We start from the raw sequence: 27,958 nt of genomic DNA on the forward strand, positions 1-27,958 counted from the left end.
TTCCAACTTCAATCCAATGCCACCATAAGCTAACATGCTTTAAAATTCTCCCTAAACCAACATTAATTTATATATCTTTGATGTTCTCTTAGAAAAATGTGCTTCCTTTATAGTTAGAGAAAAAAACAGTGTTTATCCCATTTCAGTAATTCATACTCTCTTAAAGGCTGATTTTGGTAATTTTGCATAAATATTTATAATGAGTCAGAATCACAGTATAAATTCACACTATACAGGTTTTTAAGTAAGAACATCCAAATAATGAGCAAATACACATAAACCTCTTAATTTTTTTAGTATTATTTTTAAGTAGCTTTTTTTAAAAAAATAAAATGAATAAAGTATACTTTATTCCTAAAATTTCTTATATAGCAATGATTTTTTTAAAAAATTGCCACAGCATTCACATTAAACTAAGACTTTGTTATCAGGCTCCAAACTGTTCTTTACTGTGACTTCATAGCTACCATGGAGGCAGCCCAAAGGAGCCTAAGTAAACACTTTTAAATTACGTAATGCAATCCTGAAGGAGGACCAACCCTCACTGAACTGTGCCGTATAGTTTAACAGACACTATTTTTCCATATGCTAAAATGCTCATTACTCTATAGAATGACTTCACACTAATGATAACATAAAGAAAATTGAAAGTGAGCCAGTCTGTCTCTAAAAATGTCAAATGAAGGTGAGGAAATTATTTCAAAGTAATTATCTAGTGATTTTTTTAATCTTATAAACCAAGCATTTAGTAGTATTTTGGAAAGTGCTAGAGTGAAACTGGCACATTGAAAAATAAAATATGGTCTTGCTAACAGTAGTAATGTTCTGACTGCTAACACATTAAAAACTAAATAAAGTCTTAGTATTTTTATTTTCTAAACCAATTTTTATTTTTTGATTCACTGCACACAAATGGGTACAACTTTCATGGTAGAGTCATACCATTTGTGTAATCATACACGTACATAGGGTAATGATGTCTGTTTCATTCCATTATCTTCCCTTCCCTCCACCCCCTCCTGACTCCTCATTTCCCTCTACACAATCCATCTTCCCCCATTCTTCCCTTACTCCCTCCCCCCTTTAAACCATTTTTTTAAAAATATTTTTTAGTTGTAGATGGACACAATACCTTTATTTTATTTATTTATTTTTAATGTGGTGCTGAGGATCAAACCCAGTGCCTCACACATGCTAGGTGAGCACTCTACCACTGAACCACAATCCCAGCCCATCTTAGTTTTATAAGTAAAATAATTCAGATCCCTTGTTATTTTTTTAAATCTTTCTATGAGTTCAAATTGTAATTTATTTTTATAAGAAGTATTGCTAGCCAGGCACAGTGGGCACACGCCTGTAATCCCAGCAACTCATGAGGCTGAGGCAGGAGGATCCCAAGTACAAGACCAGTTTCACCATAAAAAATAAAAAAAGTGCTGGGTACCTGCACCTTCAGATAGGGTGTTAATATTCAGGATATATAATGAACTCAAAAAAGTTAACACCTAAAATACAAAAAACTCAATAAATTGGCAAAGGAATTAAACAGATACATCTCATAAGAAATACAAATGATCAACAAATATGTGAAAAAATGTTCAACATCTGTAGCAATTAGAGAAATGCAAATTAAAACCACAATAAGATTTCATGTCACTCCAGTCAGAATGGCAATTTTCATTTTTTAATTTTTTAAAAATGTATTCATTCTTTTTAGCTATCTAGGACACTACAGTATATTTTGTCGTATATACATGGAGTATAACTTATTCTAATTAGAATCCCATTCTTGTGGTTGTACATGATAAGGAGTTTCACTGGTCGTGTATTAATATACGAACATAGGAAAGTTATGTCCAGTTCATTCTACTGCCTTTCCTATTCCCATCCCTCCATTCCCTTCCCCTTTGTCTAATCCAATGAACTTCTATTCTTCCCTACCCCTCTCCTTATTGTGTGTCAGCATCTACATATCATAGAATGGCAATTTTCAAGAATACAAGTAACAATGTTGAGAATGATGTAGGGAAAAAGGTACACTCATACATTGTTTGAGGGACTGCAAATTGGTGCAACCACTCTGCAAAGCAGTATGGAGACTGCTCAAAAAACTAGGAATGGAACCACCATTAACCCAGTTATCCTACTTCTTGGTATATATTCAAAAAATTTTAGATCAATTTATTGCAGTGATGCAGCTACATCAATGTGCACAATTCACAATAGCTAAACTATGGAGCCAAGCTAGGTGCCCGTCAACAGAAGAATGGATAAAAAACAAAAGTGGTATCTATACACAATGGAGTATTACTCAGCCATAAGAAAAATGACTTTATGACATTTCTGGTAAATGGATGGATCTGGAGACTATCATGCTAAGTGAAATAAGCCAATCCCCCAAAACCAAAGGTCAAATGTTTTCTCTGATGTGTGGAAGCTAACCTACAATAATGGGGGAGGGGGGGTTGGAGAATAGAAGTTCAGTGGATTAGACAAAGGGGAAAGAAGGGAAGGGAGGGGGAAATGGGAAAAGGAAATACAGTGGAATGAATCTGACATAACTTCCCTAGGTACATATATGAATATGTACAGTTGAGAGCTGGGGTTGTGGCTCAGTGGTGGAGCACTTGCCTAGCACATGTGAGGTCCTGGGTTCAATCCTCAGCACCACATAAAAATAAAATAAATGTTTTGTGTCCACTACAACTAAAATAAGTATATATATGAATATGTATATATATATAGAGAGAGAGAGAGTGAGAGAGAGAGAAATGTTGGAAACCACAGAAAAGTACTATCACTTTATAATATTCCACAGTCAGAGAAAAACCAATGTTAACTCATGTTTCCTTATTGCATTTAAACTAAATATTATACACTAATACCATATAATCATGCATCACTTTAAAGACAGGGATATGAAATGATTAGGCAATACAATCTTATGGGACCACCATCATATACAGGGTCCACCACTGACCAAAATGTTTATATGCTGTTTTTCTTATATAGTTTATAATGACCATTTTCTCTTGTGACTGAATATTTTTGAAAACATGTTTTCAACATCTGTATAGCATTCCAACATATGTATTTACCAAAATTTATCCATTCTCTCATTTTAAATATTTAGATTGACCCTCAATTTCTGCAATTATATTGTAGAATGTATACTTGACTACTAGTAGTCAAAACAGTGTTATTGGTTCTCTTTTCTGTCATGTTCCTCTTGTGGAACCAAAAGGGTTTTGTGTAATTCCTTCTTCTCGTCTATTCCAGCCCATACACTTCACTGTGAAAAACTTCACTGTGATAGATGTTATAGAAACTATCCTTTTTCCTTTCTAAAACAGTGTCATCCCTGAGTAAGGTTCATATTTTTGTAGATCTCCTGCAGCAAAAGAATGTGAGTTAAAGCCAATCCTATGCCTGCATAAAATCTGGATAATGTAGATTTTAGCTTTGAAAAAAGATGAAATTCCTGAGACTAAAACTTCACCAGCAAACAAATAGGCAAAGAATAATTTCTACTGGCTATACCAAAAATGTGACTTTGCCAAACATGGAAGTGGGGAAGGGATGGATGAAAAAAGGGATGAGGGAAATGGAGAGAGAAAATTTTAAGGTTTTAATTGGTAAACTCAGTGAAAAACTATATGATCTGCCCTCTAACTTTTGAGGTTTGACTTTTTTGTAATATGCTATATTCAGTATTTCGATAGCTACCACATTCTGCATCCTTCCCTACCCACTGAGTAAAGTATAGAAATCAGAAAGTGGCACACTACTTTTGAAATTACTCTTAAAAATCCTGGGTTAAAAACCTTGGCAATTTAATAGGTTTTATTTGGAAGACAAGTAGGAACTCTGTTGTGCCTATTTCCTAATGTGCATCGCTGAGAGTTAAAGATGTTAAAACTTCAAGTTACTGTTATACCAATTTGAATTTTGAAGGAACACTCATATGCTAAAAACTGTTTCTCCCAATAGCTCTGGATATTACATAGATGGCAGAATTTTAGTGAACAAAGGGAACACTGAGGTCTACATAATCTCTCATTTTATAAATGAGGAAAATGATGCCCAGATAAGTTTAGAAAAACATCTGTACTACTCAGAGCAGCAAGCGTTTTCTTTTTGAGGGAGGAAACTCATAACACTCTACAGGATATCAGAAGAATTTGTAACCATCACTGTTGTAAAAATCCTAGGAGATCTGATTTGGATCCTAGGTATACATTTTCCCCCTACAAGTCTTAATGGATGATCCATTCCATCTTTCTTTTTACCATAGAAGTATGCCTTTACACAAATTGGTGCTTATCCACAATACAACCGACAAACAAGTCAGAGTCAGTTTGGCCAAGCCAGAGTATTGACTACGTCTGCAAAGAATATTCAAATATATTTACATGGAGTCTTTCAACTGTGCTTCAAGAAATCCTTTACATAACATTACAATGTATTAGTTTTTGTTTGTTTTGTTTTTGAGTAACTGGGAATTGAACCCAGGGCTTCTAGCATGCTAGGTAAGCGCTGTACCTCTGAGCTACATCCTTGCTCCTTACATACATTACAATGGAAATGGTGCCCGCTGAAGTTGTCATGGGGCCATTGCATATGTTTTATATATTGAATTAATTAGGGTAAGCTAATTGCCAAATAGATCAACAAAAAATAATGGCTCATATTTGTTTCTTGCTAAAGTAAACAAATATAGTTCAATACCTATTTTCCATTGTCTTTCTGTAATTAGTCCTTTAGTACCCAGCTTCCAAGTTTTCCTTGCAGGTCTTCTCTGTTTCAGTCTGTTGGAAGGAGATATTTTCTTATGAAGGAGGTTCACAGTAGTGGGTATCACTTCCATTCTCATTCCATTGACTGTAATTTTGTCACATTCCCACACCTAACTGAAAGAGAAGGTAGGAAATGAAGTTTATCTGCATAGCCAAGAAGTGATAACATGGACTTTGATGTTTTATCTAGCAGTCATTACTTGATTGGGTGTTTCTCATCACCACTATCACACACAAATTCTGAAGTAGTTAATAAAAAAATATATCCTCAGATTGTCCCCAATTCCCCCATATTTTCATGTTAATGTCTGATTTTGTATACTTGGAATGACTGCATGAGGATAAACAGCAATATTACCTGATCGATTCTCTTTAACAACCTAACACTATAGGGCATAGGGAAAATCTGTGAAATAACCTAAATATTAGTATACTTAAATGGTGGAGGAAGAGGAAATGACTGAGAAACTGTTGTTAATTTGGCATCAATAGAAACTGCTTTTATGTATAGTTTGCCAAAAGACACTATGGATGGAGAAAGAGGTCAGAGAGTGAATGACTATTAATTAAAATATATGAAAATCTATTGTAGAAAAGATGGTTACACATTAAAGTTTTATTCTGATACTTCAGTGATTCCTTGAATGTGTTCTACTACATTGATTTCTTCATGAGACAACTAAGGAATAGCTTAAGTACTACAAAAATCCAGGATAGTTTCTGCTTCTTCTATATGAAGAAGAAATTAGAGATTTTCTTACAATTAATTATTCATATTTTTTATATAATACCATTTCCATAGATTATTTCTACAGATATTTCTATGGCAATGCCAAGAAAATATTCCAGTTGACCAGAAAGAAAATAAATAGAAGGAAGAAGTATCTTAAAGAAAAAAAAAAAGTATCTTAATGTCAGATCTAAATGGGACATCACTAGAAGGTAGAGAATTCAAGCTTTCATGATAAGCTCTCAGGCCTGTTGATATATATGTGAAAGTTATAATACAGATATAAATTGAAACTCTAGGGTCAAATGAAGGGAATGGAATAAATTGGAAATCAAATGGTTATGCATGTACTTTGATTATAATATAGCAATTTCTGAACAAATAAACTGCATACATACCACTTGATTCTATATAAATAAAATTCTAGAAATTGCAAACTGATCTGTTATCTTTAGCAACCTAACACTTTAGGGCATGGGGAAAATCTATGAAATAACTTAAATATTAGTATACTTCAATGGTGGAAGAAAAGGAAATGATGGAGAAACTTCTTTTATGTACAGGTTGACCAACTTCCTTATTGCCAGAAGACAGGCAAACTATTTACAGTGGCAGAAAGCAGACCAGTAGTACCCTGGGGAGAGAAATGAGCAGAGGGGGAATTTTAAAGAAGCTGAGGAAACTCTTAGAGATTTCATCAGTTTTATTTCATCCTTTCCAATCTGAGTTATTTTATCTCATTTTCTTGCCTGATTGCACTGGTCAGAACCTCTAAAAGTTTTATCAGTTTTACAGATTTCAAAGAACCAGGTTTTGGTTTCAATGATACTCTCAATTGATTTTATATTTTCCATTTATTGATTTTATTTTTATCTTTCTTGTTTCTGTTCTTTTGCCTCTTTGGGTTTAATTTGCTTTTCTAGTTTCTTATGGGAGAAGCTGAGGTCATTTTATAATATAGGGATTTTATTTCTAAATTTCCCCATAGGTGATATTGCCTTAGAATGCCACAAAATTTGATGTACTTTGTTTTTATTTTCATTCAATTCAAAATGCTTTCTAATTTCACCATAGGTTGCTTTTTTAATCAACAGGTTATTTAGAAGCATGTTATTTTCTCTTCAAACATTTGTGGATTTTCCTGATAAATGTGTTATTGATTTCTAATTTAATTCCACTGTGGTCCAAGAACATCCTTTGCATGACTTGAATTGTTTAAAATTTTTTAACACATATTTTATGGCTTAGAAAAAAGGTTGACAAGCGTTCTACAAAGGTTCAACTTTCCATAAAGGTAAATTTAAGCTTTGCGGGTCACATGCAGTATTTTTCACATATTTTCTTTTTTAAGGAATTTTTTAAAATGTGAAAAACATTCTTAGTTCATAGACCATACAAAAACAGGCTAGACTGGCTTCAGGGCCAGCTGGCTGACTTTTGGCCTAGAGTATGGTCTATCTGGGCATGTTTCACATATACACTTTGAAGAGTATGTATATTCTATTATTGTTAATGTAGGGTTCTAGAAAAGTCAAATAAGTAATACTGGTTGAGAGTGTTGAGTTTAACTTGCTAAGTTTCTACTTGTTCTGGTAACTAGTGAAAGAGGGATATCCAAATCTCTCACTGTAGTTGAGGTTTGTCTGTTTCTCCTTATAGTTCTATCAATTTTTGCTTCACATATTTCAAAGCTCTATTATTTGGATAGGAACATTTACTATTATTATATCTTCCCCATTACCTTGCCACTTTATTATTAAGAAATTATCTTCATCCCTGGTAATACTTTTTGCTTTGAAATCTACTTTGTTTCATGTTGATATAGTCATACCCCTTTTCTTTTTTTTTCTTTGTGGTACCAGGGACCAAACCCAGGGCCTTGTGCTTGCAAGGCAAGTACTCTACCAACTGAGCTATCTCCCCAGTCCTAGTCATACCCTTTTTCTCTTTTTACTAATGCCAGCACCAGTAAGGTATGTCTTTTTCTATCCTTTCACCCTTAATGTTTTTGTGTCTTTGTACACAAAATGTGTTTCTTAATGATAGTAGCTAGTTGGGTCTTGTTTTTAATATAATCTGACAGTCTTTGCCTTTTAAATTTTATTTTGTTTTGTTTTGTTTGTAGTGTTAAGGATTGAACTCAGAACCTCAAATGTGCTAGACAAATGCTTTATCACTTAGCAGTACCCTCAGCCTAGTCTTTGTCTTTTAAAAGGATGTTTAAATTGTTTACATTTAATGTCATTATTGGTATGATTAGATTTAAGTCTGTCTTCTTGTTATTTTCTGTTTGTTTCATCTGTTCTTTGTCCCTTTCCCTCTCTTTCTGCCTTCTGTTGGAGTAATTTTTTATGGTTCTATTTTACCTCCTTTGTTGACTTATTACCTATAACTGTATTGTTATACTACCAGTTGCAATATGGTTTATAGAGTACAGCTTTAACTTACCAAAGTTACCTTCAAATGATAATACACCACATCACATATGGCAAAAGAACCTTACAACATCATTCTTCCATTTCTCCCCTCCTTGCCTTTAAACTATTGTTGTATATTTTGTGTGTGTTATAAACTCCAGAATACATTATCATTTTTATTTAAATTATTGATTACAGGGGCTGGGGGTATAGCTCAGTTGGTAGAGTACGTGCCTCGCAAGCACAAGGCCCTGGGTTCAATCCCCAGCACCCCCAAAAATAAATAAATAAAAAATAAATTACTGATTACCTTAAAGAATTAATTTTAATAAAAATTTTACATATTTGTCCATGTAGTTTGATTTCCAGTGCTTTTTATTCTTTTGTGTGGATCCATATAGTTTCATCTGGTATAATTTTTCCTTCTCTCTCATGGACTTTCTTTAGCATTTCTCATGGTATGGCCTGATAGTGAAGATATCTGAGTTTTTGTATGCCTGAAAGCATCTTTGTCTTTTTTTCTGAATGATATTTCACTGAGTATAGAATCCTGGAATAATAGTTTTTTCCACTGTCTTTTCACTTGCGATGCTTGTGAAGAGAAATCTACTCTCATCCTTCTTTTTGTCCTCTATAACATAAATATTTATCTGATTACTTTCAAGATTTTCTCTTGCTACTTTCAAGATTTTCTCTTTATGGTTTTAAACAATTTGATTATATGAGTCTCCATTTAGTTTTGTTCTTTTTGTTGAGTTTGGATCTATGGGCAGTAGTTTTCAACAAATTTGAAATTTTGGGATTATTTTTCAAATATCTCTTCTACTTCTGTCTCTCCTCTCCTTTGGTGACTCTATATAGATAGTAAGCCTCTGGAATTCTATCCCAAATGATTTTCTTACCATTTTAAAAAATTCTTTTTCTCTCTTTATTTTGAATAGCTTCTTGGGCTATGTCTTCAAGATTACTAATCTTTTATTTTTCTGCTTTAATTATCCAAGAATCCCATTTAGTGGATTTTTCATCAGATATTATAGCTTTCATTCCTAGAATTGAAACTTGGATTTTAAAAAATGTCTTGTCTCTCCTTTTCAAACGTATAGAATACCATTACAATAATGTTTAATGCCCTTGTCCACTAGTTCTAATATCTGTGTCCATTTAAGTTCACTTTCAGTTTGTTGATTTTTCATGTCATTATGAGTCATTTTCTGGCTTGCATGCCTGGTAAGCTTTAAGTGGATGTGAGGCATTGTGAATTTTATTATGTTGGTTGTTGTATATTCTTCTGTTCCTACAAATATTTCTGGGTTTTGTTCTGGGATGCAGTGAAATTACTCAGAGAAGTTTATTTTTTGGTCTTACTCAGGATTTGTTATGGAGTGCTTAGTTTATAGCTCATTGTTCAAAGAAATACTATAGCTGGATAATACATTGCAAGGTAATCTTTTAAGTTTAGGATTTATACCTGCAAAAGACTTCCTCAATAACCATTGCACCATATTAATCTTTTTTTCTAATGACAAAAACATGATAATAATTTCAAAAGAAATATTCATTTTCATTAAAAATTGCAAAGCACCCTGAAAGAAAGAGTGGGAGGGAGAGGAATTGAGGACAGTGAGCATTCTAGAAATTCCTTTTTTGCGAAGGTGAATCTTGGTTAAGAATTAGTCTATAACATATCAATGTATTTATTTCTACAGACAGTGGTTAAAAACATGGACATTAGGGATAAACATACTTGAATACATATTGGATTCCTCGACCCATTTTAACCCAACTTGTCTAAGATTCAGTTTTCTCATCTGTAAATGGCATGTTCTTTTACAAAGTAATCTAGAAGAGAGAAAACTGTTATTCTACCAAATTAAATGTACAGAAAAAAGTTTAATATTCCTTGGTAACTGACTGAATTATACTTCTAAATTGGATATCCTCTACTTTGTTATCTCCTGCACAATTTTAAGTGGTTTAAAATAAATCAATTGAAACATTCACAATTTTAAAAATACATTCCTAATGAGACTATTTAATTCAAAAAACCCTACAGGCTTGTTTATGATATTTGCTTAGTTCCTAGTAATATAGCTATAACTTAGCCTATATCTGCTTATTATCACTTTAATTCTAGAGCTCTGTAATTTTTCAACTGAATATCAAGGACAATTCTATCCCAGGCAGATTTCAATGCTAAATTAATTCCATGTAAATTATTTATGTACAGACACTAACTGTTGAATAGGAGCAATTCAACATGAATTAATGCTTGAACCCATAGCTGACAACATGTGTCCATTAATTTTGAGAAAATTTCACTGGACAACATCAGATCAAATGTTTTTCATTCCTTATAAAATATTAACTTTTAATGGCCCTATCCTTTTCAAGAAAATGATGCAATAGTCATGTGAATCTCATATTTTATTCTATCAAACATTAGTTTTAACATTATTACAGAGTAACAATCTTTGTTGTGCCTAATAATTAGAACTGAAATTTTACTTCACAGAATAAAAAAGGGTAACTCTATGCCTAGCCCTATGATGATTGATTTTTTAGCTGTTTTAAAAATAACTCTTTAATGTGATAATATTTCAGAATATTACTAGATAGAAATCCTCAAGAATCAGAAATCAGAAATTTCTGTGACCTTATTCTTTTTTCTACCAATGAATGCTTCATTTAGGTTAAGAAGTACTTATTTGCTTATTTTTTATTCTGGTCTTCTCATTTTCCAGCAGCCTCTATCATGTCTCCTATCTCTTTCTAAAATTATACTGTTCTGAGCTTTGTACCTGTGTGCCAAGCATAAGAAACAAAATTCTAATGGTCTACTTTGTTTCTTGGGGAGTTCCAAATGCTCTATTTGTTTATTTTTCATTTTTTTACTGTGGTAAGAATATGTAACATGAGATCTACCCTCTTACCTGATTTCTAAGTATATTAAAATATTCTTAACCTACTAATGGTTAGAACTAGGATTCTGAAAGGAAGGAGAGAGGGAGGCAAAGAAAAATAAACCGATCTTAGGATGGTGTGAAGTGATTTTGTGGAACCAGGAAGAAGTACAATATGTCTCTTACTATATGTAACTCATTTCCTTTTGGTGTAAGACCCTCAACTTGGTGTTAAGAAACTCAAATTTTCATTCCAGCTTTGCTACTATTCATCAATGTGGTCTCCAATCTTCTTAAAGGGGGGCCACTAATGAAGAATAGAATTATTACACCTGAGAGGGTTTCCAAGTCTCAGTAGTTATAACACATAGATAGTTGAAAAACTGGTACTCTTTGGAAAGGTGGGTGATAGCCCTATGAACATTAAATCATTCACTTTATTTATATATGTCATTGATACTGATGAAGTGTGAGATTATATAAAATGCTTTTGAATATTCACTTCATGAATTTTCAGTTTCTGTGGAAGCCCCGTGTTCAAAGGGGATGAGCATCAATTAGTCTTCTCCCTGCCACACATAACTATCAATAACCTTGGCTAACCTGTAAAAGAAAATTGAAAAGGAACATGCTACAGAACCACAAAATAGCCTAGAACCCTGCCTCTGAAAGTCCAACTCTAGTGTGCCTGGGGGATAAAAGCCAGTGAATAAACATGGGCCTTTTCATACATACCAACTTTACTCCAAGACCTTGAAAAAATGTGTAGTCATATATTTATTATTTATATTTATATTAAACATAGGAATACTATGATATAAAATGCAATGTTTATTTTAAATTTAACATAAAACATGAAACTAAAGAAAATTCTAGCTTAGGACCAGACTATATTAAAGCAATTGTTCACTTTCTATGCTATTAACTATACTTCTGTGAAAAAATTTGAGATAAAATGACTTTGATGGTATGTTAAAACCTATTCTAGATGGAGGAGGATAGTGGTGATGATCATACAACATTATGAATGTATTTAATACCACTGAATTGTACCTTTAAAAATGGTTAAGTTGATAGATTTTGTTATGAGTGTTTTACCACAATTTAAAAAGTAGGGAAAGAACCTTCTACTAAAATCAAATGTTATCAACAAATGATTTATCCAGAGAAGTTTTTAATTTCAATATGCATACCTAAATTGACCACTGTATCCTGTTATTCAGCTCATGAGTCATCTCTTATTGCGCTCACGAAAAAAATGCTTGATTCCAAGTATTTTAAACAAATTAAAGAAAGGTGCCTGTAAAGAAGAACCTTTACTTACCAGTTCTCACTTCTGTGGCTGTCAGCCTCCATCTATAGTACAATGCCTGTGTTTCTGAATAAAATACACATTAAAAAGCCTGTTAGAAATAGACCTAAAAATAAACAGGCTTTCTATGAAGATCTTCCGAGAAAATTTCCAGGATATCCTAAACAAATTAAGAAAACAGTTACCTGTGAAACTGTTCTTTACCCGGAGAGAAAACCTGGTCATTAAATTATATAACTGAATATTTATTGCTAGGCAATACACAAACACACACATATACACACAAATAACAAACTGACAGAAGTTTAATAACAAGGGGTTGCTGGGTATGGTAGTGCACACCTATAATCCCAGCAACTTGAGAGGCTGAGGCAGGAGTATAGCAAGTTCTAGACCAGCCTCAGCAACTTAGCGAGACCCTGTCTCTAAATAAATTTTAAAAGTTTAAAAAGGGCTGGCAGTGTAGCCCAGTGGTAAGACACCCTTCAGTTCAGTTCCCTGTACCAAAAATAACAACAACAAGGGGTTAACAATGATTATTTATGGGTGATGGGATTGTTAATGTTTTTCTGCATTCTGTATACTTACATTTATTGTTAACTGTGCTAATAAAAAAGTGAAAATTCTTTTCAACATGAGATTAATTGCTTTATCATTAATTCAACTAATATTTTCTGTATTAAATAAAACAGTCTCTGACTTCTAACTTGTGAGACCAAAAAGAAGGCATGATCAAACAATCTTGGAAATTTTTTCATTCCTCTCTTTCATTCTCATAACTTAAGGGCCCTGTCATTCCCTCTCTTGTTCATCCAGGACTTTGGTCCTTTGCTTACCGTATCTGCCTCTCCTGTACTTTTCTGCCATTATCATCTCCCATTGCAGTGTCCACATGTACAACCTGACCAAAATCCTTGAACCTCTGATTCCACCAGCTTTTAACAGTAACTTCATTGAGCAACCCATATCCTAAGCTATACCTTCTGATCTCTACATGGATATCCCACTGGCACTTAGTCTTCCCTATTCAGTAGGTACTTCAACTGAGCTTCTCACTTCCCTCTCCCCCTCCTAGTGTTCCAACCCACACCCTTAATCACACACACACACCCTCCCTTCTCCACCTCTTTCCTTTCCCCACTGTTCTAGCTCAGTTTAATACCACACTCAGATCAGGGATCAGGGGTTCATTCTAGACCTCTCTATCATCTTTATCCCAACCATCAGTGGCTAATCAGTGGCTCATTATTGCCATTATAGTGTAAAAGTCATACAAAAATACTTTATTCTTTAAAAAACTGTAAGAGAAGTGTGTAGCTCAGTGGTAGAGTATGTGCTTAGTGTGCTGCAGACCGTGGCTTCAATAACAAGCAATAATAATAATATTAATAATTAGTAGTAGTAGTAGTAGTAAGAGTACTTTACAACATTCTCCCCTAGTATTTAAATTATGAAACAATACTACCTTATTAGCAACCCATGAAATTTATACAGAAACATATATGGTTTGCAGTACTCTCAGAATTCAGAAGCCCAAATGCTTAAAGTGAGTGCACCCTCATGGCTACCCTTAGGGTAAGAATAGTGTACCCTCAGATGAGTCATAAGGGTGTTGCCTCACCAATGTCCTCAAAGATGGAGCCTTCTATCCCATAAGATATCAAACTGCAGTTTTCCTGAAGAAAAGAAACAAAGGACAGAATTCAATAATGCTACATGGATGAAATTCAGTAATACTAATATAAAAAGACAAACAGGAGCCTTCCACGGTAGATTGAGAAAAGAGATGGGAAAAGAGGTATATTGTTACAAGGCATCTAATCATTCCTGATTGGGGTTTTTTTTCAGTTTTCTTTAATACATATGTATTGAGGTGGGGAAAGAATTCAAAGGCAAGTACAGAGGTCTAGTTTTAAGGGCAAATAAAAGCTGTGTACAAAAGTATTTTTTACATCAAATGCTTTAGAAGAAGCCTTGAATATTAATAACCATATGTACTAGCTTTTTTTCAAACATCTAAAGGATTTCAAGTTTACATAAAAGGAAACAAAATTTGAGTATAAAAAGGTATTAGAGGAATTGTTATATTTAGCCACATGCTATAAGAGTTTCTTTTTGGAAAAAGGTTTCATATCTACTGTACTATATTACTAGTCTTGCAGTTCATTAAAAGTATCAACAGGTAAGTCATGTCCACTTTGGGTTTTGCCAATAGCGTAAATATCTAATTACTAAAAAAAACTGTTATAAAAATATATCTTCTAATAGGGAAGAAAAGGTCCCTTGATTAAATATCTATGGTAATTTTCTACACAGTGGAACTTAACTTAATCTTCTGCTTCACATCAAACCTATCTTATTTTTTAAGAGTTTCTTTAAAATTTATACATTATACAACCTATATATACTGTCCAGAGTTCACTGGGGCAAAAAGTTAACAGTATGGGGTCATCGAGTAAATTAAATGTTAACAGCAAAAAATTAAAGGACTAAATTAAAAACACAGGGCCTTAATCCTATATGATGAAAAAAAGTAAGGAAAAAGTATTCCCACAAGAGCTGTAAAGTGCTCACCTATTTAAAATAAATTACGTTTTCAGAGCTGCCCTAAAAGGTTAATTTGTTTTTAAACACGTAAGAATTTCTTAGCCAACAGGGAATGTAATATAGTTTATTTTCTTATTTCCCCATAGATTTGTTCCATAAGAAATAAATTTTATATATTAAGAATGTAGCGTAAGTCTTAACTATCTTATAGAACTGGTCACATATCCTCAGTTATATCACCTAGAGACCAAGAGAGCCTCAATTTTACTTCTGTTCATTAAAAATAAATAAGAAATGAATGTTAATAGACTCCTCATTCCCTGATCTCAACTCCCAGGCAGGCTTAATCCCAAATCACTGAAGTCTCAAAGTCTTGAGGTATAATTTTAGAAATTTTTTTTTTTTTTTTTTTTTTTGGTACCAGGGATTGAACCCAGAGGTGCTTAACTACTGAGCCACATTCCTAGACCTTTTATTTTTTATTTTGAGACAGGGTCTTACTGAGTTGCTTAGGGCCTTGCTAAATTGCTGAGGCTTGCTTTGAACTTACAATCCTCCTGCCTCAGCCTCCCAAATCACTAGGCTTATAGGTGTGTGCCACCGCGCCTGGCTAAAAGTTGTTTTTATTTAACATGAAGTTTAACTCTTCAGTTTTCATTTGATAAGTTGTCAAGAACAGATCCAGTTCCATAATTTATTATTTCTTTTTATTATCCAAAATTGCTCCCCAAATAAAATAATTTTAATAGGACAAAAATTTAATGTCAATCCTTGGTATATTTCAAGCTATAATATGATATATGACATACCATTCTGGGTGTCACTTTTGAAAGGGGCCATGTTGCAAACTGGAATATAATGAGGAAAAGGAAAACAAGGGGGTGAAGGGTTTAAAATCATAAAACAACTGAAAAAAAATCACACACACATTAAAGAAACATTAGAGTATGGGGGGATGATGATTCAGGGATTTTGTTGTCATCATGACTGAAAATAGCAAGTTATATTTAAAGGATTATCACAAATGGGTAAGAATAAATTTGTTCTTAGTAGCTTCACAGAACACTTGGACAGTCAGTGGCAATAAGAAAGAAGCATGTTTTAACTCCTGATTATAAGATTCCAAACCTGAACAGGTTAAATTCCCTTTATTAAGTTTTTATGAAGTTCACATTATTTTAAAAGCAAAGTTTCAAAACATTGAATTCATTTCATCCAAGGCCAGCATTTTCACACCAATTTTAAAAACCAGATAACTTGAAACAAATGGATTTATCCTTTTTCAGGTATCATTACTGGTAAAGGGTAAGAAGTTCACACTTCCTCAGTAAATCTTAATTATTATTAACTGTAAATGACTTAATTCATTTGATTTGTGGCCAGGAACATGGAAGCAAAACAACTCATCCAGGGGAAAAAAAAACCAAAAAAACAACAACAACAAAAAAACCCTCAAAACAAGCCCAAAATCTTAATAAAATTAGAATTTAAAATGCTGTATATGAATCTGCATTTCTAAAAATTGGGGCTGTAAATTTCCCAAAATAGACGTATTTTCTCAAATGCATGTTTACTTTCCACCATATAACTAATATTGATATCCTTTAAAAATCACAGAAGACCCTAAGCAACTTAGCAAGACCCTATCTTACAATAAAAAATATAAAAAGTGGACTAGAGCCGAGGCTGTGGCTCAGTGGTTAAGTACCCCTGGGTTCAATCCTTGGTACCCTAAAAAAAAAAAAGTCACGTTAGAGAAAAGGTTTCTCCTTCATAAAACATTTATGGATAACAAAGTACTTCTATTGATCTTTCATTAAACAAATCTATCCAACTGCAAAATAAATGTTAATAAACACTATGTTATCTTAAGATAGTAATTAAAGCATATATATATATATATATATATATATATATATATACCATAAGTAACCTCTAAGGAATATATTGTTTAATTGTTTTCTTTATGTATTAGTTAGCTACAGCAAAAAAATAAATTATACAAGTTATTTGAAAAAAACTGTCCATATCTAAAATAAATCTCAAGCTTGCATTTTAAGAAGGAAATATAGATAGGTAAATCTTTGAGAAAACTCATCACATTCCTGCCAGTAACTTTCATTAAATGTTGTATAGGCATATAATTTCAGTTGTAAACTAGATGCTATGTTAATTAAATACTTGTCCACCTTGATGTCTCACACTTTATAGAACTTTTAAAAAGATTTTTTAAAGTACTTAATGAATTTGTTAAACAAAAAATATACAGAAAAATATTTAGGTAGTATTTTATTTTATTTATATTTTTATGGACATCAGTCCATTCAGGAGGGAGAGCCCTCATAACATTTAGGTGGTATTTTAAAAAGTAAAATATATACTTATTACTATTATTACAGCCACATATCAAATCCACATAGAAAATGGTTGTTTACATACTATATTAGTGTCCTCTTGCTATAAATTACCACAAATTACTATAAACTTAATGACTTAAAACAACAAATATTTATTTTCTTACAGTATTGAAGTTCAGAAGTCCAAAATGAGTCTTAGCATATGCAGAACTGCGATCTTTCTGGAGGAGACTCTAGGAAAATGTTTTCTTTCCTTTTTCAGCTTTAGAGATCACAAGCTATTACTTGGCTTCTGGCCCCTTTCCATCCTCAAAGACATCAATGGCTGGTTGAGTTTTTTTTTCACATCTCATCACAGTCACTGACTTCTGCTTCCCCCCTTCTACACTTGAAAGACTAATTACAGTAGGTCTACTCAGATAATCCAAGATAATCAATTTGTAAGTAGAGTAGCAGTCTTAATTTCTGTTCTCAACCTGAATTCCCTCTTGCCATGTAACATGACATATTCAGATTCCAGAGTCTTGAACATTTTCTGTAGGTCATTTTTCTACCTACCATATTGGCGGGGGACGGGGGGTGTTACCAGGGATTGAACTCAGAGGCACTCAACCACTGAGCCACCTCCCAGCCCTATTTTATATTTTTATTTAGAGACAGTGTCTCACTGAGTTGCTTAGCACCTCGCTATTGCTGAGGCGGGCTTTGAACTTAGGATCCTCCTGTCTCAGCCTCCTCAGCCACTGGGATTACAGGCATGGGCCACTACCCCCAGCCTACCTACCATATTTATGATTAATTTTTCCTTTAGTTTTCTTCATGGCCCACATGGACCCTCATCTATCTCTGAAACTGTACGCAAACTATTCAAATATGCACATTATTCTAGAGAGAGAGTTTATAACTTTCAACAAAATTTCAAAGTTTAAGATCATTGAATTAGCTCACGGAATATCAATGTTCCTTAGAATAACAGTTTGGCTAATGAAAAATTATAGACATGCTTTTTAACATACACATTTTAACTAAAACAACACCTTGATATGGTTTGAAAGTTTTTTCTTGCATTTTCCTCATTTTTTACAAGCAATTAAAATCATTCAAATTACACTTTATATCTTACACTATAAACAGTTTTCCATGTTACTGTGCATCACCCTTTGATGATGCTAATAGTACATGTAGTAGATTTTCCACAATTTAAGATAAATTCTCCCAACAACTAGACATTTCACTGCTCTTGTCCTTCTATATACCCCCAATTTTTTGGCTATTATATTTAATGCTGGAATGGGCATACTCCTGCATAACTCCTATACAGGTCTTTTTCCATGTTTTGGATTTATTTCACCTAGATAAGATTTGTAAAATTAGAATTTCTGGCAGCCAAGATTTGAATGCTTTTATAACCCTTCTTATTTTTCAAAAGAGCTGTTTGAATTTTATATTAACAGCAGTTCACCATAAATGTGAAGTGGCTTGGCTTTTTTTTTTAATTGTTTTTGTGTCTTTTGCTTTTTTTCTTTTTGGTCTTTAAGACCAAAAGATTATGCAGGGGTCCCTTTTTTTTTTTTTTTTTTTTTTTTTGGCAGTACTGGGGATTGAAACTGATAGTGCTTTAGCTACATTTACAACTCTTTTTTATTTTGAGACAGGGTCTCACTAAATTGCCTAGGCTGGCCTTGAACTTTTGATCCTCCTGCCTCAGCTTCCTGAGTAGTTGGGATTATAAATGTGTGTCACCATGCTCAGCTTGTGGTAACTTAAGTTTTGATAAAAATTATGAACTAAAAACTTGTCTTTCATTAACTTTTCTTTTTTTTCTGGTACTGGGGGTTGAACCCAGGGTTGCCTAACCACTAAGCCACATTCCCAGCCCTTTTTAATTTTTATTTTGAGACAGGGTCTCACTGAGTTGCTTAGGGTATCACTAAATTGCAGAAACTGGCTTGGAACTTAAGATCCTCCTGCCTCAGCCTCCCGAGTAACTGGGACTACAGGCATGTGCCACCACTGCCTGGCTCTTCCCTTAACTTTTAAATTCAACTTGAAAATCTATTAAAATTTTAACAATAATCAATCACTTCAAGAGGACTTTTTATGTTTTTAAACTGACTTAGACTGTGTTGACAAATTCTATTTCCTTAAGTACTTAATGTTTGATTAATAAACAAGATCTGAGTAAATTCTAAATCTAGTATATTTACAAAGAATCTTAAATTATTTTAAATGTCCAGATAGTCTTCATAAACATGATTCCTTATCTTTTAAGACTAATCTGATAAATATATACTATGATAGGTCCAATTTTCTTAATCATCATAATTTAACATACACAGATCATTCCTAAGCCTAATATTAAAATGGTAATAGTACAGGTTACAAAAAAAAGAGTATAGGATACAAAATCAGTTCTGTAATTTTTATATATTCCTGGGGTTAAAAACTATAACCACCTGGGAAAAACTGTCATCCCGAGCATGTTAGAATTGCATCCTAGGCATTGAATTATCAGTCAGAGCTTCCTAAATGGAGTGATCTTACCCACATCTCTTGTATTCAAATGACAAATAACCTATTTTTTATTTTCTTATGATCGTAACTTTCCTCACTACTTAGTTGGTTTTGCTTATTTTGGATACTCTATGATCAACCAGTTGGAACCTTCACACCTCTCAGTTCTGTGACTTAGTTCTTAGTTCTGTCAACTCTATAAAGTCATGACAACAAATGGGATCTGATTACTTATGGGACAAAAGAAGCAAATGGGGGGCTGGGGATACAGCTCAGTTGGTAGAGGGCTTGCCTTGCAAGCACAAGGCCCTGGGTTCAATCCTGAGCACCAAAGACAAAAAAAAAAAAGAAGCAAATGTTTTAAAAATAGATAGGTAAGAATTGTGTAATCCATCAGTCAGTTAAACATAGCATCCTAGTCTTTTATTAATGTTTTCAACAATGAAATAAGATAGTGAAAACTTTATATATTTCTTCTTTACATTCATTTTGAGATTATCTTTTTAAATACTAATTAATTGTGGGTTTGATTTTGATTATAATTTGTTATCTCTTTATTGTTTTCTCTATTTAGTTATACATGACAGCAGAATGCTTTGTGATTCATTGTACACAAATGGAATACAACTTTTCATTTCTCTGTACACAATGTAAGGTCACACCATTTGTGTAATCATGTTTTTCTTCTTGCTAACTAAATACAGAGCCATTCTTTTCTTTCTTACAGACTTATCTCTTTATATGAGGTTATTTAACCCTTTACTTGCACTATATATTGGTAATATTTTTTAGTTTGTCATGTATCTTTTTATTTATAGTGAAACTTTTTCTATATGTACATTTTTAAAATACTTTGGGATCCATCAAATAATGTTTACCAGGATTCTGTGCTAAGCTTTTTCAATCATTCTATATACCTTCCTCAGTGATATCATCTAAACACATCATGTAAACTACCACCTATAATCAGTCAATTTCTAAATCTATAGATAATATGAAAACTAAGCCTTTTCCCTAAATTCCAGACTTCTAATCCCAAACTCCAGTTTTCTCTAAGGGGGAGTGGAAGGATACACTTGGCCCATAGGCATCTCGGTATGTCACATATCAAAATTAACCCAACTTTTCTTTTCTTTTTTCTTTTCATTTTTGTATTCGGGATTAAACTCAATGGTGCTCTACAACTGAGCTATGTCCCCAGCCCCTTTTTTTTTTTTTTCTCATTTTTTGACAGGAGCTCACCAAATTGCTTAGTGTTACTAAATTGCTGAGACTGACCTCAAACTTGCAATCCTCCTGCCTCTGCCTCCTGAGTCACTGGGATTATAGGCATTACTGTTCTATTTTCTCCTCTCAGTAAATGTTACCAACAGCCAACCACTTAGTTGCCCACACCAGAAATCTAGGAATCATGCTATTGTACTCTCCTTGTCTCTCATATCCACATCGAAAGGCTCCTAAACCTTTGTAGTCTTACCTTCCAACTTTTTCCATCCTTCTTTACTCTGCTCTAACCCTGTGGATATTGAACTTACTGGCCTTTCCTGCTCAGGACATTAACATATGGCATCTTCCTTTGCCTGGAATGTTCTTCCTTCCTTTTTGGCCCAGCCAATTCTCCTTTGTCCTTTTAAGTTTGTGCTTAACCATCCCACCTTAAAAAGGCCTTACTTAGTTTTAGGTGTCTATGGTGTGTATTTTCACAGCACCTTGTACTTTTCTGTTACTTATAATTGGTATGATTATTAATTTAATATCTCTTTAATCAGACTGGACCATAAAAGGAGAAACTATGACTGTTTTGTTCATCTCATAATCTCAGTGCTTAGCAAAGACTACTGTGTACATGGCACAGATTAGGTGCTAAAAGTTAACCTGAGAATACTTACATGAGTACTGAATAAATAAATCCAATCTCTTTTATACCTCATTTCACTCACATTGCTACTTTTTCTAGTTTAAGTACTCATTATTTCTTGCCTAGAAACTAGAATAGCTTTCAAAAGACTCCCTACCACCTCTCCCACATTTTCTAATCTGTTTACTAGTATCCTCATTAAATGAATTCCTAAAATACAATCCAATCATATCATGGATTGGTTTAAGATTTTCCACTTGCATCAATATAAAGGTGGGACCTGAAGGTGCTTCATGGTTTAACCTCTATCCACCTAAGCAAGCTGACCTTTCTCAGCTACAGGCTACAAATCACAGCAAACTACCTGATTTTCTTAAACATGCCAGGTTCTCTGTATCTGCCCTGTTAACACTCCAGTGATTCTACTTAAAATGCTTTCTTTGGCCTATTTCTCCTTTCTCTTCTATACTAGGATAACTCATTCCAATCCTTTTAGGCTCTGCCAAGTGTCCTTCAAGACACTTCTCCAAAAGCTTTCTGAGCTACCTATTCCTAACGAGGCTAAATGGTCTTCCTCTATATTTATTGCAGTACAATTTTTTAGAAAAATATTTCATTCTTTAATTAGACATTCAGTTCCTTGCTAAAAGAAATTATATATTTTCTTCTCTATCTGTAATTCTGGTATGGACTTTGGTAAATGTTTGACTAACCCTGTGTGGCAAGGCATATTAAAACCCATAGACACATACCAACCTTTTGAGAAAGAGTATTTGTTCTTCTGGGAAATCTTCCAATCATTTGATAAGAAACTAAATTAGAAAAAGATATGCCCAAGAAATGTTCACATCAAAATTAGTTAAAAGTAGCAAAAAATGGGAAAAAACCTAAATTTTCAGGAATAGAATAGTAGAATCTGCTGAATGATATGTAGCACAGCAAGAGAAAATGAAGACTGTGAAAATGACATAATTCAGATATTTATGATATGCTAAATGAAAAAAGATTAAGAAAACTATGTCATACGATGATTCTACAAAATTAAATGCATAGACATTGACTAAAAGGGAACATGAAAATTGTATGGATTGTCATTTCCTTTACTCAGAACTTTATATATTGTTGCAATATCTTCTTAATTACAATTAAAATAATTAAAAATTAGCCTGGTGCACTAACAAACACTTGTAATCCCAGTGACTTGGGAGGCTGAGGCAGAAGACAAGTTCAAGGCCAGCCAGGGCAACTTAGTGAGAGACCCTGTCTCAAAATGAATTTTTGTTTAGAAGTGCTAGGATGTAGTTCAGAGGTAGAGCACCCATGGGTTGAATCCCCAGTACCACAAACAAATTAATTAATTTAATCCATGTCATGAACAGATGATAGATATTTGTGTATGTATATTTGTGTGCATGCATATGTACATGTCTATATTTCTTAGCTCTGTCTCTGAAAGACCCAAGAAGCAAAGACACCCATGTAGAGCAATGAACACACCAATTTTGGTCTCTAATATTATTTTCCACTAACAGGAATTGGAACTCCTTAGAAAAAAGGCTAATTCTAGGACTGAGATAGGATAAGTATAAGACAAATGTGGAACATTTTATTGTATCAGAAAGTAAAGAAGTGCTTTAAAAAATGATGCGGTCAAGTCAGAAAGCCACAGGAGAAAGAACTTCCACTAGCTAAATCTAAGACATTCTGAACATCAAAATAACTAAACACACAGTTAAATATTAGAGATGAAAGGCCATGATATAGATATTTTACCCTTAGTTGGCTCAAAAATTTTTTTTATATTATATCCTGATCCTCATCAAAATCTTCCACTATATTTAGCATCCATTTATATTTCTTCCATTTATATTTAGCTGGCTTTGAACCCGTGATCCTCCTGTCTCAGCCTCCTGAACCACTGGGATTACAGGCATAGGCCACTGTGCCCAGCTCAAAAAATTTTTCTACATAAATAGTGAGATAGATGGCACAAAGAAAAATAAGCAAACACAGAAATGGAAAGAAATAGGAATTCCTAAGTTCATGTAGATAATACATAGGTAAATAAGAAAGAAAGAGCTCTACTTGCAGTAGAATGCTGTAGAATGAGGAGGGAATACTAAGATTTGCTCAAGCACTTTGTAACCATCATGGTAAAATTATATAAGCAATAATGGATGCTAAATATAGTGGAAGATTTTGATGAGGATCAGAATATAACATCAAAAATCTCCCCACAAATTGGTTATGTACCGCCCGGAAGTTAAAAAAAAAAAAAATTCAGATCGCATACTGATGAAGTGATCAAAATTAAGATCATCACTGAAAGGCAGATGGATATCATGTGTTTCCAGATGTGATGCTTGGAGAAAGAGGCAATATTACCTGTGCAAAGGTCCAGATGAGAAGGCATAACTTTGATCCAATCATGAGGAAACACCAGACAAACACAAAATGAGGAACATTCTACTAAAAAAGAGAATGGAGGGAGAAGCTGTATTCTTCAAATATGTCAGGGTCATAAAAGACAATGAATAAGGGATGGAAGTTTCACAAAGAAAAGGAAGCTAAAGAGACATAACAACTAGTGCAGAACCTGACACAAGACTGGATCCTGTAAAGGAGGGGAATATGCTATAAAGGATTGACATCAAACTGGAATATGAATGGTAAAGTATTGTTTCAGTGTAATTTATAAAGTTGACATGAAGTACACAATCATGTATTCAGGAGTGGGGGGCCAGAATCTGTGTAGCTTAAGGGAAAATGGTTCAGGAAAAACTGTATATGAAATTACATATATATGAAAAGAAAGAACTCACCCATGTATAAAAGCAAGCAAATGATATGGATTTTTTGAACTATTTTTATTTCTGGAACTTTTTGTAAATTTGACATTATTACCAATGTAAAAGTTTTAAAAAAATAAGTCTACTTCAGAAAAACAAGACCAACAGGAAAGTAAAAGGAACTTTAAAAATTCTGCTAAACAAATTGTTTTTAAAATGTTCACTAGTGTGTATTTTTCTAAGTTATTATTCAGAATATTTTCTTCTTTTAAGTTCCTCCATTCTTCCTTAAAAAATGAACAGGCCTACAGCTTTCGCAATTTTATCTAAATAAGTTTATATGTTGAAGCCATAAGTTATAGCTTACTTATTAGAAATAGCAGGAGTGGAGGAAAGAATAGAAATTAAAGACTTCTATTTACCATTCATTTGCTGGTGATTGCCTTCCAGTTTGCAAAAGTAAATCCCCAGATTTTAAACTATGACTTCAATTCTTACGACAACAAGAGGATGCAGAGACACAAACTGCATGGGCAGAAAGGGGTAGAAAAGAGATGATTTTCTTTACTGTATGGAAGAAAGAATGCTGAAAACTTAAGCCCTAATTGAGTACCTAAGTAACAGAGTTTTCTTCTCATAAAGTATATAATTCTGTGGAGTTTTAAAGTTCTGGGCAGGTAGTTTACTAGGTTTTTTACCCATGAGTTTGATAGTCTGAAGTAAAAGCACTTTTTTTTTTTCCCCCTTTGAAATTTAGCTCAGGAATTTGCACCCCCTTGTGGTCAAACAAAATTCTTAGCTTTGGAAAGATTTTTTTCCAATTGGGCTTTTTGTTCAAGCATAGGAACAGTTGCTTTTGTTTCCTCCTATTTTAACAAATCAGGAAGCTTCAATAAAGGATTTCTGGTTTATTAAATAATACTTTAAATAAAATGAGACAAATCTGAAAGCCACCTCCACAAAATGTGCAAAATGGAGTTAACTGCACACACCTCATGAGTTATATGATTCAGTGGGAAAATAGATGTACATGTTTAGAGCAGTCCTGACACAGTAGGTATTGATAAATGTTATTTTTGTTAATATCATAATTTTAGAATTTTTTTTGGCAGGCTATATCAAACATGTTACAGTGAGGACACTAGGTTATGTTACTTACCTCTCCATGAAATTCAGTACAATCTTGCAAATTCCCCAAGTATACCACTTATCCAGACTTTCGGATTCTCCATGAGATGCATTTTATTTTCAAAATACAAAGAATACGTGATTTTCTCTGAATGCTACAAATTTAGATAGTTCTTACTTTCTTTACATATTTTAGACTAGCCTGGAGTTTTTTCTTTAAAAAACAGAAAAGGCAATGAAACTATCCCATTTCTGTGTATTACTGTCTTAAACAATAAGGTGAACTAACATCCTTATTCACTTGACAAAAATTGTTACTCATATTTGTCAAAAAGTATTTGTCAGGGGCTGGGGGTATAGCTCAGTTGGTAGAGTGCTTACCTTGAAAGCCTAAGGCCCTGGGTTCAATCCCCAGCACCACAAAAAAAAAAAAAAGTATTTGTCAGCCTGATTTATCATTTTAAGGGGTTCAAACAAGAATACTAACTATTTAATGGCACTGACTATAGTCTGAAAATACCCATTAAAGAAGACATTTTAAAAGATCAGTATTAATAATTAATTCAAACAATAGCCAACATGTACTACTAATATGCCAAGCACAGCTGAAAGGCCTTTAGCATGTTAATTTATTTACATCCTTAAAACTGCCCAGTGAGGTACTATACTACTCCCTTGTTACAAAAGGTTAAACAAAATAATTCACCTTAGTTTACACAGCTAGTAAGTAGCAGCACTAGGATTCAAACTCAGGCAGTTTGGCTTCAGATTCAACCCACTTAAATAGTTCATAAAAGTGCCAAAGAGATTAAAGACAAATAATACTCTGCCATGTTGCTTCTTTAAAAAAAAAAAAAAAAAAAAAAAGTCTTAAAAAAAATCTTTATGTGTATGTGGTGCTGAGGATCGAACCCAGAGCTTCACACGTGCTAGGCGAGTGCTCTACCCCTGAGCCACAACCCCCGCTCCTACGTTATTCCTTGATAATCTGAAAATGCTAAAAGCTATTTCTTTTCCAGTTGTACTTCAATAATACAAACCGTGCTAGCTTTCTCCATTTTCTTACTTCTTAGTACTTCAGGCACTTTCGTATGCATTATCTTTCTTATTCAATCCTGACAATAATGGCATGTGTTTTTATACTCAAACAGTTATGGTTCATCATGAGTTGTTTTATAACAAATACTGGGACAAGAGTAGTTAATATCCCAGATTCCTTAGAAGATCTATTTTGGGAGCTGGGCACCATAACCCAGGACTGTAATCCCAGCTATTTGGGAGGCTAAGGCAAGAGGATCCTAAATTTGAGGCCAACCTGGACAATATGGTGAGACCCTGTCTCAAAGAAAAGAAAAAAGAAAAAAAGAAAATCCACTTTGTGATTAAGGAAAAAGTAAGCAATCAAAAATAATCTTAAAACATAATCATTTAGGAACAAAAACAGTTGGTTTTCTTTCATCTTAACCAGCTTAATGGCAGATACGATAATTCTTCCAAAAAAATGATTAGAAGAGATTTTCTAAGGAAGCTATTAAAATACTGACAATTTAAATATCACTTATTGTCCTATCATTGCGCCCAGGTTTTGAAGGTGGACACGGGTTTGCCTAGGTCTTTACTTCTACTTACTTGTAAGACTTGGGGGGCAGGTTTCTTAATCTGAATGTATGTCATAATCTGCAAAATGAAAATAATACCTATTTCATAAGGCTGTTGTGAGCAATTAAAGGAGGTTAAAGCGTTTGTTCAGCACAGTGCCAAGTACAGTCAATACGTGGTAACTGTTATACTTTTTTTTTTTTTTTTTTTTTTTTTTTTTGCGTCGCACAACAGGAACCCGTCTCCACTGGATTCAGTAATTTACCACGCCATTATAAAAACATTACCCTAAATGACATCCAAAGACTGCCCTTTCCTATCTCCAAAACAGAAATGAAAGTGTAAGGATAAGTAAGGCGGTAAGAAAAACTGAATGGATGAAAACGGCTTAGTAACTAGCACCCTAGGGTGGAGAAGAGTTCCACCAAACTTAAGTAATCATTAGTAATCATTAACTCTAGGCAGGAGCGCGCACACAGACCAGAGGGAGGGGAGACCACGCCTCCTGTGTGCTCAGATTGGATCCTTCAGTGCTAGTGGCCCGGGTTCCAGAATCTGACAGATGCGGACTCGTCCACGTGTTTGGTACCTGTGCTGCCTCAAGCAGATTATTTAACGGTCCCAAGCCCTGGTTTCCTGGTCTTGGTAAGAATAATAACAGTTCCTACCTCGTAAGGCTGTCCCGAGGCTAAAGTGCAACCGCTCTGGTAAAGCGTTGACGTACTGCAAGAGCTCTACACAGTGGCGGGGCTGTTTTAAGTACACGTGTATCCAACACATGATCTCAAGAGGCACATTCCGTTGTCTGGAGTTTAGCAAGACGTTTTTTTTTCTAGCTTAAGCTGGACCCCAATTTGTTTACCTCCAACGGTAGACTGACTGCCTGTCGCCTGACAAGTATCTGTGGACTCTCAGGCCCGCAGTCTGTAAGGTCACTCCAGGTCCACGGCTGTACAAAGGCGCTGCACGCACGCGCGAGAAAAGAAGCAAGAGAACTGCAACCGAGGAAGC

At 33.9% G+C, this 27,958-nt stretch overlaps 1 long non-coding RNA gene and 1 other non-coding gene across 3 annotated transcripts; one reads left to right on the top strand and one right to left on the bottom strand.

Annotated features, from left to right (window-relative positions):
• Positions 1 to 2,653: 2,653 nt before the first annotated feature.
• Positions 2,654 to 27,958, bottom strand: LOC124984462 (uncharacterized). Of its 2 annotated transcripts, XR_007108676.1 has the most exons (4): positions 27,616 to 27,958; positions 13,777 to 13,831; positions 12,168 to 12,315; positions 2,654 to 4,910 (listed from the first exon to the last, which is right to left on the bottom strand). It is a non-coding gene; the product is annotated as an uncharacterized LOC124984462 (long non-coding RNA). The 2 variants fall into 2 exon arrangements; XR_007108675.1 differs by lacking the exon at positions 13,777 to 13,831 and having other exon boundaries at positions 12,168 to 12,221.
• Trnaa-cgc (transfer RNA alanine (anticodon CGC)) lies at positions 8,147 to 8,219 on the top strand. The gene has a single exon. It is a non-coding gene; the product is annotated as a tRNA-Ala (tRNA).

Source organism: Sciurus carolinensis, chromosome 5 (genome assembly GCF_902686445.1).
Source record: "Sciurus carolinensis chromosome 5, mSciCar1.2, whole genome shotgun sequence".
NCBI lineage: Eukaryota > Metazoa > Chordata > Mammalia > Rodentia > Sciuridae > Sciurus > Sciurus carolinensis.